This window comes from Myotis myotis, unplaced genomic scaffold (genome assembly GCF_014108235.1).
Source record: "Myotis myotis isolate mMyoMyo1 unplaced genomic scaffold, mMyoMyo1.p scaffold_m19_p_1, whole genome shotgun sequence".
NCBI classification, from domain to species: Eukaryota; Metazoa; Chordata; class Mammalia; order Chiroptera; family Vespertilionidae; genus Myotis; species Myotis myotis.
The window spans coordinates 188,228,599-188,248,790 of NW_023416313.1; the positions used below are offsets into that span (position 1 = coordinate 188,228,599).

At 42.0% G+C, this 20,192-nt stretch overlaps 1 long non-coding RNA gene and 1 pseudogene across 3 annotated transcripts; one reads left to right on the forward strand and one right to left on the reverse strand.

Moving 5' to 3' along the window:
- Positions 1-1,932: 1,932 nt before the first annotated feature.
- LOC118655642 lies at positions 1,933-19,732 on the reverse strand. 3 transcript variants are annotated; one of them, XR_004967322.1, is made up of 4 exons: positions 19,588-19,732; positions 6,023-6,095; positions 3,124-3,207; positions 1,933-1,982 (listed from the first exon to the last, which is right to left on the reverse strand). It is a non-coding gene; the product is annotated as an uncharacterized LOC118655642 (long non-coding RNA). The 3 variants fall into 3 exon arrangements; XR_004967321.1 differs by lacking the exon at positions 19,588-19,732 and adding an exon at positions 15,781-15,829; XR_004967325.1 differs by lacking the exons at positions 1,933-1,982; positions 19,588-19,732 and adding exons at positions 1,992-2,329; positions 15,781-15,829.
- On the forward strand, positions 16,369-17,589 carry LOC118655631 (annotated as a pseudogene).
- Positions 19,733-20,192: the final 460 nt, after the last annotated feature.

Sequence of the window (20,192 nt, forward strand, 5' to 3'; positions counted from 1 at the left end):
AGTCTCTTCCCGCATCTCCCACACCCCTGTCACTGAACAGTGCTTAATTATGCTTAATTTCTAGTTGGTTCCCCAACATAACATCGAGGGTCTCATTAGTTTTCTTGTAGATCTCATTAAGTTTATCGGCGGCTTCTAAACAGTTCTTGAGAGACCTTAAAAGTGTGGTTCTGAACTCTATATCTTCCATTGACAATTTTGTCCTGTTTCTTTGTCTCCGCATTTTGTTATGCTTCCTTGGAATAGTCAGTCCATTCCCTTTCTATGTCCCTGATTCTATTATAATCACCAGTTCATTCTGTTCATCAGATTATTTATTCACTTGATTCTTAGATTCACTTGTTGATAGATGCATATTTGTTGTTCATAATTTGTACCTTTACCTTTTCTTCCTCTTCCTCTTCTTAAAGGATACCTTTCAGCATTTCATATAATCCTGGTTTGGTGGTGATGAACTTCTTTAGCTTTTCCTTATCTGTGAAGCTCTTTATCTGACCTTCAATTCTGAATGATAGCTTTGCTGGATAAAGTAATCTTGGTTGTAGGTTCTTGGTATTCATCACTTTGAATATTTCTTGCCACTCCCTTCTGGCCTGCAAAGTTTCTGTTGAGAAATCAGCTGAAAGTCGTATGGGTATTCCCTTGTAGGTAACTGAGTTTCTTTCTCTTGCTGTTTTTAAGATTCTCTCTTTATCTTTTGCTCTTGGCATTTTAATTATGATGTGTCTTGGTGTGGTCCTCTTTGGATTCCTTTTGTTTGGGGTTCTCCACGCTTCTTGGACCTGTAAGTCCATTTCTTTCACCAGGTGGGGGAAGTTTTCTGTCATTATTTCTTCAAATAGGTTTTCAATATCTTGCTCTCTCTCATCTTCTGTGTCCCTGAGGAACTTATAGTTCAGTAGGGAAGACAGACTATAATTCTGATGTTGGTACGCTTGAAGCTGTCCCAGAGGCTCCTTATACTATGCTCGCATTTTTGGATTCTTTTTTCATTTTGCTTTTCCGGTTGGGTGTTTTTTGCTTCCTCGCATTTCAAATCATTGACTTAATTCTTGCGCTCCTCTGGTCTGCTGTCGGGAGTCTGTATAATATTCGTTATTTCAGTCCGTGTATGCTTAATTTCTAGTTGGTTCCCCAACATAACATCGAGGGTCTCATTAGTTTTCTTGTAGATCTCATTAAGTTTATCGGCGGCTTCTAAACAGTTCTTGAGAGACCTTAAAAGTGTGGTTCTGAACTCTATATCTTCCATTGACAATTTTGTCCTGTTTCTTTGTCTCCGCATTTTGTTATGCTTCCTTGGTGCACCCCCTAGTGGTCTTTGTTCGCAGTCTTATAGTTAAATCTTGATTGTTGTAGCTAATTCCAGGGAGGGTTTGACCTCCAGGCCAAGTGGCTATGAGAATCAGCTGTGTCAGCAGTGAGAGAACTTCTGTCCTCTAGGGAGGTGCTAATCTAGCCTTTGCCTGAGGCTATCCGGCAAATGCCTATGTGCAGGGCTTGGGCGGGGCGGGTCGCACAGGATCAACAGGGTGGGCCGGAGAGAGCAGTTATGGCGGCTCTCAGTCCTGTCCCCAGGGGCTCTGCCTCTCTGAGTCCCAGCACCCGCTGCAAAGCTCAGAGAGAAAGCTGCACTCGCTCTGACCGAAGCCAGACAGTCCCGCTTCTCCTGTTTGAGTCTGGGTCCCTAAAGACTCGCCCGTATCTGGAGCTCAGAGTCTGCGACTCCCTCCCGATTGAAAACGCCAACCGCGCCCTCCACCGCCAGCCCGCTCGCGCACTCCGCACCTCAGAATTTGACTTCAGCACTGCGCCTCCTCTGAGTGTCCGTATGCGTTTCTCTTTCCTCCTAGTTGTAGGACTTCCACTCAGCCAGCGTTCCTGTGGTTCTGGGTGATGTCCCTTCCGTTTTTTGGTTTCACTTTTGAAGTAGTTGTTCAAAGCAGCAAACTCCGGCGTTAACCTATGCCACCATCTTGGTTCTCTCCGGAAATACAGATTTTTATATAAAATACCGTGAGTTTTAAACATCTGCAACTAATTCAGCAATTTAACAAATACTGTAAGAACCAAACCCCAAACATATCTACCAGCCAGATTCGGGCCAAGGCCCACCAACAAGTAGGCATATTTACCAATAAATACACTCCAATTTTTAATCTTTGCTCCCAGGAGCCATTGGTGTCCCAGCCCTTGGGTCATCCCTCAGCTGTATCCTTCCTGGAGCCTCAGTGGTGCTCCATTCTTCCCGCTGCTCAGGCTCACAGTCTTAGAGTCCCCTGGGCACCTTCCCTTCTCTGACACGTCACATGCCATCTGTGAACAGATCCTGTTGGCTCTACTTAAAATCTATCCACAATTCCTCCACTTCTCACACCCTCAGTGTGACCAGCCTGGTCCAAGCCCCCATCATTTCTTACCTTAATATCATGAGCTGCCTGCCACACCCAGCTTCCCTCTTACTCCATTCTCAACCAGACCAGCGGGTTTAAGTCAGATCCTGCCACTTCTCTGCTAAACACCCTCCAATGGCTCCTATCTCACTCAATCAAAGTTGAGCTCCACGTCCCACCTGTCTCTCCTGCACCCCCTGCACTGCAGACACACTTGCTGTTGCTCCAACACACCAAATGAGCTCCAGCCTCGGGCCCTGCGACCCATGTTGCCTTGGTATCTCTCCCCACAGGTGTTCTCTTGGCTCTCGCCCCTCTCTTTGCCCTATTCAATTGCCACCTAGTTAGAAAGATCTTCCTGGACCACTTATCCCAATTAGCAACCTCCCCATCACTCTCCCTCCCCTTGCCCTTACCACTTATCACTACAACATGCCATATATTTGTTTGTGTTTTCTCTCTTTCCACTAGAATGCACCCGCCATAAAAGTAGGGAATTTGTTTTCTTCTAGGCTCTACCCCAGGTGCCTAGAACCATTCCTGATACATAGCAGAAATTCATTAAATATTTGTTGAATGAATGAAGAAGTAAATGGTCCACACAATGGGCCCTTATGATAGCTCCAGCCTTGGCCTCATCTTCACTCTGTGTGCACTTGGAGGACAGCAGGCCTCCCCACTAGCTACTATCACTTCCACCATAAGCATAGTAAGATGCCAGATTGATTACCTGCTGAAAACGACCAGGAGATAGTCCCTGCTCTCGCCCACCTACTGTGTGGAATAGGAACTTGTGATCTGTGCGCATCTTGTCCTGGAGAGAAGGAGCAACAGCTTAGTCATGACGGAGGTGAATTTTATAATTATAATTTATAGTCTTGATGAGACATGGCAGGTTTTGTGTGAGAGTAGAACATTTTAATCCTAAATTACAAGACTGGATAAAAGTGCTTTATTCGTTTACCTACAGAATTTGTTGGCCTTATTTTTATTTCTGTATTTATTTGAAAGCTCATCTATCCCAGGAAGGTAGCCATCTATGACGTAATCCTGAATATTCTTTCACATAGACAGGGTCAGAGAATATAGGCTGAATTATTCCAACTCCACCCCAATCCTCCAGAAAGTCTGCACAGAGCTGCAGTGATTCGTCGCAAGTTCCCTCCATGGACCTCCGTGAATCCTGCATGCCGTCAGCCAGCCCTCCACACAACCCAGATACACCTCCTTCTGGGGCAGGGCCCTGATTTGCCACAGGTGATGTCCTGAATGTTTTTCCTTCCTTGGCCACTAAACACCCAGCTCAATAAGAAGGTAAGCCAGGATGCCAGGATGACCCTCCCCAAAGCTGAAGCTTACTTCGGAAGGAAGATCAGCCAAGAAGCCAACCAGACATATACCTACGTAGAAGGAAAAAGCATCACCCAGCAGTTTGGACTCTGAAGCTGATAGAAAAGAATCGAGGAGCATGTACAGCAGTTTAGCCCAGGTCTAAGTCATGGGGGGGAGACGCACGGACCCATGCATTTGCTGAGGAACCCAGCACATGGCATCTCCATTTGATTACCTTCTCTGTATCCCAGTCTCTCAACACCTTTTCATCATTGCCTCAGTACTCTCACGCCCATGCTTTCCTCAAATGTTTGTTGAAAAGGTCCCACTTTAGGCATAGGTCCCACCCATCATCACTACCCCCTCATCCCCAGCTACCTCTCAGAGGATGTGACAGGATATTATCCTGGCGTGCCCACAGCCTCACCTCCTCTGCCAGTTGGCCAAAACCAAGCCTGCATTTGCCAGGTGACCACACCTGCATCTGCTAAGAATGGTATTTACTTTTTTAATGATTGAAAAAAATATTTCATGATACATAAAAATGATATGAGATTCAAACTTCAATGTCCATAGTTACACTGCATTGGATCACAGCAACACTCATTCATTTACATATTGTCTATGGCGACATTCACACTACAATGGCAGAGGTGAGTACAGTTGACCCTTGAACACATGGGTTTGGGATCCATTTATATGTGGATTTTTAAAAAATAAATATGGTTGGCTTTTTGTATCCCATTCATGGATTTAACCAATTATGGATTGAAAAACTGTGTTTTCACTCTGCGGTTGGGAATCCACAGATGCAGAGGGCTGGCTAGGTGCATGGTTCTAGGCCATTTTACATAAGGGACTTGAGCATCTTTGGATTTTGGTATTCAAGGGTTCCTGGAACCAATCCCCCATAGATACCAAGGGACAACTCCAGTTAAGTTTTAGAAGAATTAAAAGTTAAACACAAATTTTCAACTTCTCAGGGTTGGCATCCCTAACCTTGGGCTTGTTCAAGAGTCAATTGTAGTTGCAACAGCAACTGTGTGACCAGCCAAGCCTAAAATATTTACCATCAGCTCTTTATAGGAAACGCTTGCTAACCATCATCTAGAACTCTAGAAGGCCTCTGGCCCAGCCAGCGTGGCTCGGTGGTTGAGCATCAACCTATGAACCAGGAGGTCATGGTGCAATTCCCCGTCAGGGCACATGCCCAGGTTGCAGACTCAATCCCAGTATGGGGCATGCAGGAGGCAGCCAATCAATGGTTCTCTCTCATCATTGATGTTTCTATTTCTCTTTCCCTCTCCTTCCTCTCCAAAATCAATAAAAATATATTTTAGAAGACCTCTTGAATCACAAATAAATAAAATGCAAAATTTCAGGCCAAATAAGGTTAGGTCAGAGCAACGATTCTTTAATTTCATCCAAGAATTCTCATACTTCACCTTTATACTTTTGTTTCCCCCAAACATTACTTTAGTTGTAACATTCAAGGATATTTCAAATAATCATTACAGATACTATGCTTACCTTTATTTTCTTGGCCCCATATATGTAGGTAAAAATATAGGTATATTTTTAACTTTTAACAAAGTATGTACAGGCACATAATTTTTCAAAAGTCAAATAGAGAACAGAAAGCTTTTAATTTAAGCAAGAGTCCTCCTCCACCTCCCCACTTAAGGAGACAACTCCTTAAAAGTCATTTACCTATTTCTCCTTGCAGTTACTTAACTAAAAATTGTGCTTAATTGCTCTTCTTGATTGATCAATTTAGCTGTTATCCAAATTGTCATGACAGGTGAGAACTGAACTCATACTCCTGCCTCCCAAAATAGAGGTTACCTCACAATTTTTAGTTAACTCAATAATCAGTGCTGACATAATGACTATGTAAATATTTGTCAGAGACGGCCCTGGCTGGTTTGGCTCAGTGAATAGAGCATCAGCCTGTGTACTGAAAGGTCCCAGGCTCAATTCCGGTCCTGGGTTTGATTCTGGTCAAGGACATGTACCTCAATTGCAGACTAGATCCCAGGCCCTGGTCAGAACACGTATGGGAGGCAACCAATCAATGTGTCTTTTTTACTTTGATGTTTCTCTGTGTCTCTCCCCCTCCCTTCCACTCTCTCTAAGAATCAATGGAAACATATCTGGAGTGAGGATTAACAACAACAACAACAAAAACTGTCAGAGACAAATAGTGTTCCATGGTTTTATTTCAAACTTATACTTCATTTGGTTTTGTTTCATGTGCTTACAAGCTAAGAAGAGGGACTCTGTGTCACAATACTTACCAGAAGGTCTAGGTCTTCAATAACGATCTTCTCCAAACTCAGTACACTGCAGTCTATCAGAGCAATTACACATCTATAAAACAAATTATGGAAATGCTTTAAAAATAAACAGTCTGTTCAGAATTACAGGAACTCAGTCCTGAACCTCCCTTCTGAGTCATAATATTTTATGTGGTTTTTATGAGGTAGAGTTTGGGCTTTTGGTTTTCAATTCTAAGGGAAAAGAGTAAGAGGAAAGGGGTGTGGACAACAGTTCTGCATCCCTCACTTCATCTGCTTACAGACTTTACCAAATAACAAATTCCCCCAGTCCTCCCTACTCCAATCTAACGTTTAAGAGAATCAACCCAGCCCACAGGCTCCTCTTAGAATGAGATGCTAGCTAAGCCCTTGAGGCGTTCTCAACGGGAACTGACCAAGTGCCCTGCCCAACCTCAGAACTCTGTTCAGTGTGAGCCCAAGAGATAAACGTGGACAGTGGCTCAGAACCCGATTCCTCTGGGTGGAAGAGTCTAAAAATCACAACCCAAATCATATGTGGTCAATGCACATACTTTGGGTTTAGAGCTGACTTATAAACAAGAGCTTTCTTATTTCAGACAATGCTGTAATGAATAACCTTCTACACAAATGTCCCTTTCACACGTGTGCAAATACATGTAGAGGATAAATGCTCAAAAGTAGAATTTGGGGGGCAAAGGAAATATGCATTTATCATTGTTTTAAATGGCAAATATATATAGCGTCTTTCCGAATCTGATCTTTGTTTATACTCCACAAATGACTTTTAGATCTAAAATGTGCATGACTACATGGCTAAATTAAATTGCATTTTCTATGCATTGTACGTAGTAATTTTTCCAGGCTAACTGGGGAATCATTTATCATATATTGCATTTCTGGCCCAATAACCTCCTCATGCTATATTTGAGCACAGCCCCTTCTAATTCTACCTGTCATCCATCACTTTAGCCCCCGCACTATTGTTTACATCACCTCTATTCCAAGTTCACCCCTATATTGTTGTTTATAATCAATTCCAAGTTCAGCAATGCTCTGACTTTAGCAGAATGATAGCTTGTAGGGAAAAGTAGACCCCCACCGATTCACTGGAAACCAGTAAGAATTCCAACCCCTAAAAGGGGCCAGCATGCTACAGGGACTGGGATGACCCTGACTGGTAACAAGCTAATTTCTCAGAGAGACTGAGAGAGTCCCTCCTCCCACTGATTACCTCCAATGAAGAAAATATATTTTCACTAAACTGGGGTTAGAAAAAAGGTAAATATCCTTTGATTTAGAACAAAGTTATTTTAGAAAAAAGTTTAGCAAAAGCCTTCCAGTCCGCCCTTAGCCAGAAATCCCCATTAAGCAAAAATACTATTGCCTCAACCCCATGAGCAGTGTTTCTATGAAGTTAGCACCAGCTTTGTTAAAGACAGAAGTCTCTGTGCTTACTGCATTTGGTAGCTTCGGTGATGTGATTTTTGCTGAAAATAATGTTTTGCGGTATTGTACAACCAGAGAAATGAAAGAAACGCCTGTCCCGTATTCTCTAGGAGAGTATTTTCAATACTCTTTGAGAACCAACTTGATAATAAATGTGTTAAAAGACTAACATAGGGATAGGACAGTGAAGATATTGTTCACCTAGTAATACTCACATTTTTAGAATGACACTTAATTCTGGTAATACCTGGCCAGGAAGTAAGTCGAAATATCAAGAGTCTTTTTAAAATGTGAAGAGCGGGGTGTGTGAATATAAGGCAATACAATGGATCCTTGTGATGTTGAAACTGTTCAGTATTTTGACTGCGGTGGTGGATATACCAACCCACACAGGTAATAAAATTGCATAAAACAATACACACACGCAACACACATGTACAAGTAAGACTGGGGAAATCTGAATAAGGTTAGTGAATTATATCAATGTCAATACCCTGGTTGTGATACCATATGATAGGTTTGCTAAATGTAGCATTGGGGGAAACCCAGCAAAGTACACAAGGGATCTGTGCGTAGTGTTTCACATGTAAAACTGTAATTGTCTCAATAAAATTTTATATCTTTTTAAAAACGGGGACATGCCAAGATAAATGAGGTGCAAAGGTACTCCTAGGTAAAGAAGGAATTAATTTGTGTGCTATAAGATTTTTAGCTATAAGACAGTTACATATAAGAGGATGTCTATACATTGTAGGGGTTGAGGAGGGGTGAATACTCCATTGTTGTTCCTTCGTGGAGGGGAAGAAAGAAAGACAGGGTACCTTTTTTGTTCCAGTAAATCCATACCTAGAATCCTATCCTTGGGAAACAGATGTTTACTGTAGCATTATTTATAATAATAAAAAATTGTAAACAACCCAAAAGTCCATCATTATGAAAATGATCAATACAGTGTGACATTTCTACCATGAACTGTAATGTAATCATTCTACGAGATCCATCCATATAACATACCAAGATAAGAGAAAGGCTATGTGTCCTCTACAGTATCCAGTGTTATAGATTGCTACAGGAGGAGAAAGAGTGGCAAAGACTGCAGAGTATATATCAAAGTGCTAGTAATGAACTCAAAAAGAAAATTGAGACAATCTGAGAAAAGGTCAGTGAGAATGGGTATGATATTAAGGAATCACTGTAGATTTTTGTTGGATATAATAATGTGTGTGAGTGTGTGAGTGTGTGTGTGTGTGTGTGTGTGTGTGTGTGTGTGTGTGTGTAAGTCTTTCCTTACCCTTTTATCCATTAGTATTACACACTCAAGTAAATACATACAAAATGATATAATGTCTGGATGGACTTGCTTTCCATACGACTACAGATTTGCTTTAAATACACTCTGTAGCATTTCTTTTATTTTACTTCCTTTAAAATTTTTAAATTGATTTTCTAGAGAGAGGAAGGGGGAAGGGAGGGAGGGAGGGGGAGAGAGAGAGAGAGAGAGAGAGAGAGAGAGAGAGAGAGAGAGGGAGAAACATCGATTTGTTTTCCACTTATTTATGCATTCATTGGTTAATTCCTGTATGTGCCTCACCAGGGAGCAAACCTGCAACCTTGGCATATGAGGACAATGCATTAACCAACTGAGCTCCTGGGCCACATTTAACATAGGCACAATTTAAAAAGTAAAATTTAAAGGTTAACCGTAGTTATCTCTGAGCTAGGTAATTCTGGCTAACTAGTCCTTTTCTTTAAGGCTTACTGTATTTTCTGTTTTCTATAAAGAACAACTATAAAAAAACGGGGAAAGTAGGATACATTTAGAAAAATCAGACCAGAGAGCTAAGTCATTTATACACAGGTAATTGCAGCCCTGATTGTATTAATCTGGAGACAGTCCTTCTTAAGAGGCAATTTACCTTTAGACTTATCAACTGAGTGGTTGCAGACACCCTTACCAGTGGAAGTGGAACCGATTGCTCACAGAGTGATTCATGCAGCTGTTCTCCCAAACCACCTGGGCTGGGGCCCAGAGGCTTCCTGCTGGGTTCTCAGGTCTGAATGGCTACATCTCAGGCTCGTGTTTCTCAACCAGATAATAACACTAAATAACCAAGGGCAGTCACAAACACTGAGCAGGTTTTCATAGGTTGTAGACACATGCCTTGTCTAAAAGTTTCCCAGGTGATTCTGATGGGCACACTGGGTCCGGAATTTCTGATTCAAACAAGCAAACAGATATAATTATACATAACGTATAAATAATTTTCTGTGTATACGAATTGTCTTGTATATGTCTTAAGTATGGTTGGAAGTATGTGCAAGAAAGTAGTAAAAAACAGTGACTGTGGGGAAGGGGACTGGGTGGCTGGGGACAGAGGGAAACTTTTCACTGTATATGCTTTTACATTGTATGCAAATGAATGTACTGCCTTTTCAAAAAAGGTGACCGTGACCGTGAAAGAAGACCAAATTTTCGAAGAGCCTCTGCTTTAGACACTCAGCTAGCCGGAAGCGCTTCTTTTGCGGAAAGGTCAAAGTTCTGTGAAGTGGATACGTTTTGGGGCAGAAGTTTTGCTAAAATATTTCCCGAGAAAGTATCTAACGTTGACTTGAAAAGAACACTAGATATAATAATCCTAATGGCTCTTACACTCAGATAGTTACAGGAACCACTCACCACGTTAGAGCTGCACAGTCTGCCGTTCAGAAGTACAAGCAGTCAGCCAGGGTGTGGGAGAGAAGGGTTTTCCTTTTGCAATTACCTTAAAGCATTTCATAAAATATCCCTGATGCCCAGCTGTTGCCTGGCTCACTCGAGTTGGGTTACAGAGGTCAACTGGTAAAGATTAGCAGCTGCAGTGGTGAGCTAGAGCTAATCTAATGGCCTGGGCCCATTGGTTAACAGAAAGACCAACAGATGGAGAGTCAAGACAGGAACCTCAGCTCTTTATCCCAGTGGCCATGATGCAAATCATTTAAACCTCCCTGAGCCCCAACTTGCTCACCAATAAAATGGAAATGTTCTTTACTTAAGAGAGCTGCTGAGAAAATAATACTTGTGGAAAGTACTATTAAAAGGTTAATATACCCAGCCACCCAGTCCCCTTCCCCAAAGTCACTGTTTTTTACTACCTTCTTACATATACTAGTACTTCCAAAAATACTTAAGACATATACAAGAAAATTCATACACACAGAAAAATATTTATATGTTATGTATAATTATATCTGTTTGCTTGTTTGAGTCAAAGTTTAATAAAAAGAAAAGTAGTACCTTATAACAACTTTTCAGACTTAACTTTCAGTACACACACACACACACACACACACACACACACACACACACCATTAAATCTGGAAGATTTCTGCCCTAGCCAGTTTGGCTCAGTGGATAGAGCATCGGCCTGAGGATTGAAGGGCCCCAGGTTTGATTCCCATCAAGGGCATGTACCTCGGTTGCAGGCTCAATCCCCACAACCAATCAATGTATCTTTCTCTTTCTGTCTCTCCCTCTCCTTTCCACTCTCTCTAAAAAAAATCAATGGAAGCATATGCTCAAGTGAGGATTATCCAAAAAAAAAAAAAAAAAAGATTTCTCTTCCACCCCCTAAAACACTAAAATTAAGGAAACATAAATGTTCCATTTTCAGGACTCAAGGTGTCACCTTGATTTTAATTTTCTTTACAGTGTTCCAGTTAAAAAGGCCATGAGAACTCATTGTTGACCTATCTATACTTCAAGTGCACATGACACTCTTTATTTTATAATTATTTTAAAATTTATATGGAAATTCTGTTAGCAAAGCATTCAAGCATTGATATAAGTAGCCACTTTCCTCCCACCCTTCCATTATGAGGTGATGTTGACAACTGCTGGGTAAGAGAAGGTCAGACAAGATTTGATAGAGGCTTCAAATTCACACGTTCCTTGCTCACAGGCAAACCACCTTTCAGAAACAGCCACTAATGAGAAGTGAGAAATTTTGCTCTGGGATTAGCTGTCCTTGGTTAAAAGTACCTTTCAAATGACCAATCTGAATGAATTCTGTGGTCCCTGCTTGCCATTTTAAACTGATTTTTATGTACTAACTTTTCTGCTTCTTATTCTGTTTATCCTTTGGTTTTAGACATGAAATGGCTCTGCCAGGAGAAAAATCTCTATAACGAAATTTGCCAGTCAAGGTAGAACATGATGCGAAAATTAGCATCATCACACACATAATGGGAAACCTCACAGAAAGACAAATTATAAAGAAAAATGTCTGATTTGTCTATTTGTTCAGCACATTTTCAAACAGGAAAAGATCCAGAAAAAGGAGGGAGGAGAAGAAACTTGTCCTAAGATTAGGAGAAAATCAACAAGGCATCAATGGGACAGCCTTGGAGGGTGTTTTCACACATGCCCGGGTATTTCATCACAGGTCTCCCTCACCACAGCTTTCTCAACACTGACCAACAGTCAAACCATGTCTGTCTGGGCAGCACAGCCAGTTCCATAAGTTAAAGGATCTGCTCAAACCAAACAGGAGAATGCAGAAATAAGTGGAAACGCGGATGAAGGTGTTAGGGCTGTGCGATGCATGTGCTAGGAGTTCTCCCAGCAGAACTTGTAAGCGAGTCACAACTACACCATTAGGCAGAGGGTAGAAGAAGCAGCTTCAATACAGTACCTGGTGTGTCACTTCCCTCCCCACCTGGTATTCTTACTGAGAGGGCCACAGAAATGGAAGAAGTCAGCTACCCAGGCACTTCTACCATTCCACCTAAACCTTGGAATTCCCTAGGGACAGGCTCTCAAGGTGATGCCATGTCTTTGTGATTCACTATTTCCAGTCTTATAATAACCCCTCCACCTTAACTGAAATCATGGCGGCCAAGGAAGTCATGTGACAGATGCTTTAAAACTAAAGACTGTCCAGAAAGGACAGGCCTCCCCCACCCCTACCCACGCATTGCAAAAAAAAAAAAAAAAAAAAAAAAATGTGTTTGGGGAGGGTGAGCATGAGGACTCTGAGTCACAAAACAAAGAAAGGCTGTGTTCAAGGTAAAGGCTGAGCAGAACCAGGCCAACCCTGGCTGCCTCAGGAGCAGGAGTTTAAGGACATGGGCAAGTGTTGCAACAGAAAGTAATACTTTTTTCCTTTGCTACCCAAAGTTCCACTTCTTTCAGACAGCCACAGACATTCAGGCAGTTGATGTTTCTTAGGGTAAACATAGGACTTCTCCAAAAACAAATGCCCAAATAATTGCAAGGAAAAGGCGGGAAAGGGAGAATGAGAGGTGACTCAATAGCTTTTAAAGGACTTAAAAAACATATCAACCAACGAACTATCCAAGGAAGAAATTAAGAAAACAGTTCCAGCCCCAGTCGGTTTGGCTCAGTGGATAGAGCCTCAGCCTGAGGAATGAAGGGTCCCAGGTTTGATTCTGGTCAAGGGCGCATGCCTGATTTCGAGCTCAATCCCCAGTAGGGGACATGCAGGAGGTAGCCTATTAATGATTCTCTCTCATCATTGATGTTTCTATCTCCCTCTCCCTTTCTATCTGAAATCAATAAAATATATTTTTTTAAAAAGAAAACAGTTCCATTTGCAATAGTGTTCAAAAGAATAAAATAGGTGATGAATAGGTGGAGCAGAGAGGACTTTTAGGGCAGGGAAACTACTTTAGGTGACATTATAATGGTGAATGCTTGTCATTATACCTTTGCCCAAACCCATAGAATGAACACCATCAAGAGTGAACCCTGATATAAACTATGGACTTTGGGTGATAATGATGTGTCAAGGTGAGTTAATCAACTGTAACACATGTTCCATTCTGGTGAGGGGCGTTGATAACAAGGGAAGCTACTCATAAATGGGAATAGGAGGTATATGGGAAATCTCTGTAACTTCTCCTCAATTTTGCTGTGCACCCAAAACTCCTTTAAAATAGTCTATTTTTTAAAAGAGTAAAATACTTAAGAATAAACTTAACCAGGGGGGTGAAAGACTTGTACTCTGAAAACTACAAAACATTGATAAAAGAAATTAAAGACACAAATAAATGCAAAGATAGCCTACACTCATGAATTGAAAGACTAATTACTCTTAAAATGTCTGTACTACACAAAACAATCTACACATTCAATGCTATCTCTATCAAAAGCTCAATGGTATCGTTTGCAGAAACAGAAAAAAATTCTAAAATTCATGTATAATTTCAAAGGACCTTGAATGACCCAAACAATCTTGAGAAAGAAAAATAAGCTGGAGGCCTCACACTTTCTGATTTCAAAATGTATTATAAAACCACAATAACCAAAATAGTATAGTACTGGCATAAAGACAGGTATATTGACCAATGGAACAAAAGAGAGAGCCCAGAAACACATCCTCACCTATATGACACAATGATCATTGACAAAGGTGCCAAGGTGACACAACGGGCAAAGGATAGTCTCTTCAACAAATGGTGCTGGAGAAACTCGATAAGGATGAAAAGAAAATGAAGCTAGCTAGACCCTTACCATATACCAGTGGTTCTCAACCTTCCTAATGCCGCAACCCTTTAATACAGTTCCTCATGTTGTGGTGACCCCCAACCATAAAATTGTTATCATTGTTACTTCATAACTGTAATTTTGCTACTGTTATGAATTGTAATGTAAATATCTGATATGCAGGATGTATTTTCATTGTTACAAATTGAACATAATTAAAGCATAGTGACTAATCACAAAAACAATATGTAATTATATATGTGCTTTCCGATGGTCTTAGGCAACCCCTGTGAAAGGGTCGTTCGACCCCCAAAGGGGTCGCGACCCACAGGTTGAGAACCACTGCCTTATACCATATACAAAAATTAACATGAATTAAAGGCCTAAATGCAAAAACTGAAACTATAAAACTCCTAAAAGAAAATATAGGCGAAAGTTTTGTGATATTGGAATGGACAATGATTTCCTGGATATGACAGCAAAAATACAGGCAACAAAAGCAAATATAGACGAAGGGGATTACATTAAACTTAAACACTTCTATGCAGTAAAGGACTCAACAGCGTGAAAGGCAACATAAAAATTAGAAGAAATAGTTGTAAACCCTTTATCTGACAGGGGTTAATATATGGAGAACTCCTACAACTCAACAGCAAAAAATATATATACAAATAGCCTAATGAGCAAAGGACTTGAATAGACATTTCTCCAAAGAAAAATACAGTGTCCCCCAAAAATGTATACACACTTTAACAGCCAATAGCTCAATTTTGAAAATGAAATGTACGCCCTAACCGGTTTGGCTCAGCGGATGGAGCATCAGCCTGTGGACTCAAGGGTCCCAGGTTCGATTCCGGTCAAGGGCATGTACCTTGGTTGCGGGCACATACCCAGTAGGGAGTGTGCAGGAGGCAGCTGATCGATGTTTCTCTTTCATCGATGTTTCTAACTCTCTATCCCTCTCCCTTCCTCTCTGTAAAAAAAATCAATAAAATATGTTTTTTTAAAAAAAAGAAATGTACTTTAATAAACACTGCCTTTATAATTATTTTAAGTATGTGTATACATTTTGAGGGAAACCCTACATTAAATGTCCAACATTCATATGAAAAGATGCTCAACATCATTAATCATCAGGGAAATGCAAATCAACACTATAATGAGATATTACTTCATACCCATCAGAATGGCCACTATCAAAAAAACTGAAAAATAAGTTTTGGCAAAACTATAGAGAAATTGTTGTGCACTGTTTGTGGGAATGTAAATGGTACAGTAGCCATGGAAAACAATATAGAGATTCCTCAAAAAATGTTTTAAGGAATTACCATGAAGCCCTGGCTGGTGCAGCTCTGTTGGTTGGGTGTCATCCCATGCACCTAAGGGTTGCTGGTTGAATTCCCAGTCAGGGCACATGTCTGGGTTGTGGGCTGGATCCCCAGTAGAGGGTGTGCAGGAGGCAGCCAATTGATGTTTCTCTTTCTCTCTCCCTCTACCCTCCGCTCTAAAAAAAAAAAAAAAAAAAAAAAAAAAAAAAAAAAAATCAATTAAAAATATTTTTTAAAAAAGGATTACCATATAATTCAGTAATTTCACCTTTGCATATATATATCCAAAAGAATTGAAAACAGGATGTTGCGAAGATAATTTGCACATCCATGTTCATTATTCACAATAGCCAAGAGGTGGAAGCACTCTAAATGTCCATCAGGGGATGAATGCATAAAGAAAATGTAGTTTAGCCCTAGCCGGTTTGCCTCAGTGGATAGAGCATTGACCTGCAGACCGAAGGGTCCTGGGTTCAATTCCTGTCAAGGGCACGTACCTTGGTTACAGGCTCCTCCCCATCCCGGACCCTGGTCAGGGCGTGTGCAGGATGCAACAAATTGGTGTGTTTCTGTCTTTCCCTCTCTCTTCCACTCTCTCTGAAAATCAATGGAAAAAATATCCTCTGGTGAGGATTAAAAAAAATAATAATAATAAAAGAAAATGTAGTTTATATAAACACTAATATATTATTCAACCTTTAAAAAGAAGGAAATCCGCCCTAGCCAGTTTGTGGATAGAGCATCGGACTGCGAACTGAAAGGTCCCAGGTTCAATTCTGGTCAAGGGCACATGCCCGGGTTGTGGGCTCGATCCCCAGTGGGGGGCTTGCAGGAGGCAGCCGACCAATGATTCTCTCTCATCACTATCTATCTTTCCCTCTTCCTTCCTCTCTGAAATCAATAAAAATACATTAGAAAATAAAAAAGGTGGAAAGCCAAAAAGGGGAATGGGGAGGAGGAATGTCCGGGCTTCGGGTGTCACCTCTTTGGGGTTTGTTGCCCAAAAGACAAGAAAGTCGTTTTTATTTCAAGAAATCTGCAGAAAACAAAGCTTCACCACCCTAAAGCTCAGCTGATGGCCCGACATGGGATCCCAAAAACCTCGGAGCCTGCCTTGGCTGGAGTCTCAGCTGAACCAGGGGCAGCTGGAGGGCGTGGCTTGGCTGGACCAGAGCCACAGGCGCTTCTGCATCCCCTGGAAGCATGGTTTGAGGCAGGATGCCCAGCAGGAGGACTTTGGCATCTTCGAGGCCTGGGCAGAGGCCAGCGGTGCCTACACTCCTGGGAAAGATAAGGCTGACCTGCCAACCTGGAGAGGAATTTCAGGTCTGCCCTGAACAGGAAGGAAGTGTTGCGTTTAGCTGAGGACCAGAGCAAGCACCCCCACGACCCACACAAGAACTATGAGTTTGTGAACTCAGTTGGGGACTTCCCTGAGCTGGAGACTTCTCCAGACACCGATGGCAGATTCAATACCTCTGACACCCAGGAAGACATTCTGGAGGAGTTACTGAAAGACATGGCCTTGGGCTCAATTCCAGATGAGGGGGCCTCGAGCCTCAGCTCTTGCTGAGCCCCAACTTAGACATTCCTGCTCCCTACTCAAACTCAGAGCCCCCTGAAAACCCACTGAAGCAGCTATTGATGCCCCAGGACGGATGGGAGTTCGAGGTGACTGCCTTCTACCGGGGCGCCAAGTCTCCCAGCAGACTGTCTTCTGCCCCAAGGGCCTGCGGCTGGTGGGGTCAGAAGAAGGGGACAGGACACTCCCTGGGCAGCCGATAACACTACCAGACCCTGGAGCGTTCCTGGCACACAGGGCCGTGAAGGGCTATGTGAGTCATGTGCTGAGCTGCCTGGGCGGGGGACTCGCTCTGTGGGGAGCAGGGCAGTGGCTCTGCGCCCAGAGGCTGGGCCCCTGCCGCACATACTGGGCTGTGGGTGAGGAGCTGCCGAGGGCCTGATGGTGAGGTCCCCAAAGAGATGGAAGGAAGCATGTTCAACCTGGGGCCATTTGTGACAGATCTGATTGCCTTCATCAAAGGAAGCAGAAGCTCACCACGCTACACCTTCTGTTCTGCATGGGAGAGCCACGGCCCCAGCACCAGCTGTGGACCAAGAAGCTAGTGATCGTCAAGGTTGTTCCCACGTGCCTCAGGACTTGGCTAGAATTGGTGCAGGTAGGGAGTGCCTCCTTGTTGGAGAACACTGTGGACTTGCACATTTCCAACAGCTAGCCTCTCTCTCTCACGTCAGAGCAGTACAAGGCCTATCTGCAGGACCTGGTCAAGAACATGGATTTCTAGGTCACTGGCCAGGTCTGAACCCACCACTCATGGGTGCAGGTCTCTTGCCTCCACCAATAAACTACTTCTTGCCACTGTCAAAAAATAAAGCCCTAACCGGTTTGGCTTGGTGGATAAAGTGTTGGCCTACGGACCAAAGGGTCCCAGGTTTGATTCCAGTCAAGGGCATGTACCTTGGTTGCGGGCACATACCCAGTAGGAGGTGTGCAGGAGGCTGATTAATGTTTCTCTCTCATCGATGTTTCTAACTCTCTATCCCTCTCCCTTCCTCTCTATAAAAAATCAATAAAATATATTTTAAAAAAATAAAAATAAAATAAAACATTAAATAAATAAATAAATAAATAAATAAATAAATAAATAAGAAGGAAATCTTGTTATATGCTAAACATGGATGAATCTTAAGGACATCATGCCAGTGACAAAAAGATAAATATCCATGATTTTATATATATGAGATACGTAAAGTAGTCAAACTCAGAAACAAAGTACTAGTGGTTACCAGGGGCTGGAAGGAAGTAACAAAGGGGAGTTGTTCAATGGGTAGAGTTTCAGTTTTGTAAGTTTTAAAAATGTGTTGCACAGCAATGTGCATATAATTACTACTGTACTATACACTTAAAATGGTTAAGATGGTAAACTTTATGTTATGTGCTTTTCACCACACACACACACACACACACACAAACAAAAAAAGCCCTAGATGGTTTGGCTCAGTGGATTAAGTGTTGGTCCATGGACTGAAGAGTCACAGGTTTGATTCTGGTCAAGGGCACGTACCTTAATTGCAGGCTCATCCCCGACCCTGGTCAGAGCACATGCAGAAGGCAACCAATCAATGTGTCTCTCTCACATCAATGTTTCTCTCTGTCTCTCTCCCTCCCTTCCACTCTCTCTAATAATCAATGGAAAAATATCTTCGGGTAAAGATTAACAACAACAAAATAAACCAGATCAACCAATTGCAATGTATGAAATTCACTTATACCTTGATTTAAATAAACTGTAAAAAATAAAACTTATGGCTGAGACCAGTTTGGCTCAGTGGATAGAGCGTCGGCCTGTGGACTGAAAGGTCCCAGGTTCGATTCCGGTCAGGGGCATGTACCTGGGTTGCGGGCACATCCCCAGTGGGGAGTGTGCGGGAGGCAGCTGATCGATGTTTCTCTCTCATCAATGTTTCTAACTCTCTATCTCTGTCCCTTTCTCTCTGTAAAAAATCAATAAAAATATATTTTAAAAAAATAATAAAAAAAATAAAACTTATGAAACAATAGGGAAAAATTGAATGCTGACCAGATGTTTAATATAGAAGCATTGATTTTGTGTATAATGAATGGTTTGTGGGGTTTTTACATGATTTCTTTTTGTTTAGATAATCTGAAATATTTATGGATGAAATGCCTGGCTTATTGGGGTGATCACTCAGAAGGAATATGAACATCTAATCACTATGTTGTACACCTAAAACTAATATACTTTATGTCAACTGTAATTACAAAATAAATTGATTTAAATAAAAATAAATTTTAAAAATTTTAAATGATGTCTGAAATTTGCTTTGAAATAATCCAGTGGGGCCTTGCATGGTTTGGCTCAGCAGAGCACTGGGCATGTACCTCGGGAGGCAACCAATTGATGTCTCTCACACATTGATGTTTCTCTCTGTTTTTCTCTGTCTCTCTCCTATCTCCCCTCCACTCTCTTAAAAAAAAAACAATGGAAAAAAATATCCTCTAGTGAGGATAAAAGAAACAAAAAGAGAAATAGTCCAGTGGGAATGGGAAGTATGGAGGAATCAAGATGTCCAGAGGTTGAGACTTATTGCAGCTGGGTGATAAGTACATGCAAGTTCATGTACTCACGTATGGTCTATCGTTGTACATTTTATTTTCCCATAATAAAGACTAAAATAAACAAAGCAAGTGCCTCTGGAAGGGTGGTGCTGTTGGGAATTTACATTTCCCCGAAACTCATCTATTAAGATGCTCTCCTCACCTTCAGCAGGAGGATGTGGGCCATCGTGAATCCAGCTGTTCTGGGTTGACAAGCAGCCTTCTTGAAATCCTTCGGTATTTGCACTGCTCTTCCACTAAGCGACAAAACAAGGAACTCAGCCAATCAATCTTTAGGGATGAAACTCAGAAGCAGCATTTTGGGCTTAGTTGAGAAGCTCATTGTTTCACTGACATCTGTGAGTTGTGGTTTCAGGACTGTGTTATTTCCATAAGCATTCCTAATTTGGGTGATGAGACTTGCTACCCAACAGTCTACGGGGTCCTTTGAGGAGCCACCGGCCTCTCCAGTGCACCAGTACCTAGATGTGCTGACAACCAGTGAGGGCAGGGGCCTCTGCCAGGTGGAGCAGGAATGGACACGAGACTACCAGGAAAGAGGGTCTGATGAAGTCACCAGGCACAGACAGGAAACAGGCAGCAACATCTTTGCACCTAATTGGAAGTTTTGCCCAAGAGGAGCTCTTCTCTAGAAGGAGGAACACTTTCTTCCACTCCCTGCACTGCCTGGCTCCGGGCCCCAACCCTTCCTCCCCCAGCTACTCCCACACGGAAAGGAGCGCCAGTTCCCAGGGGGCTGAAGTTACT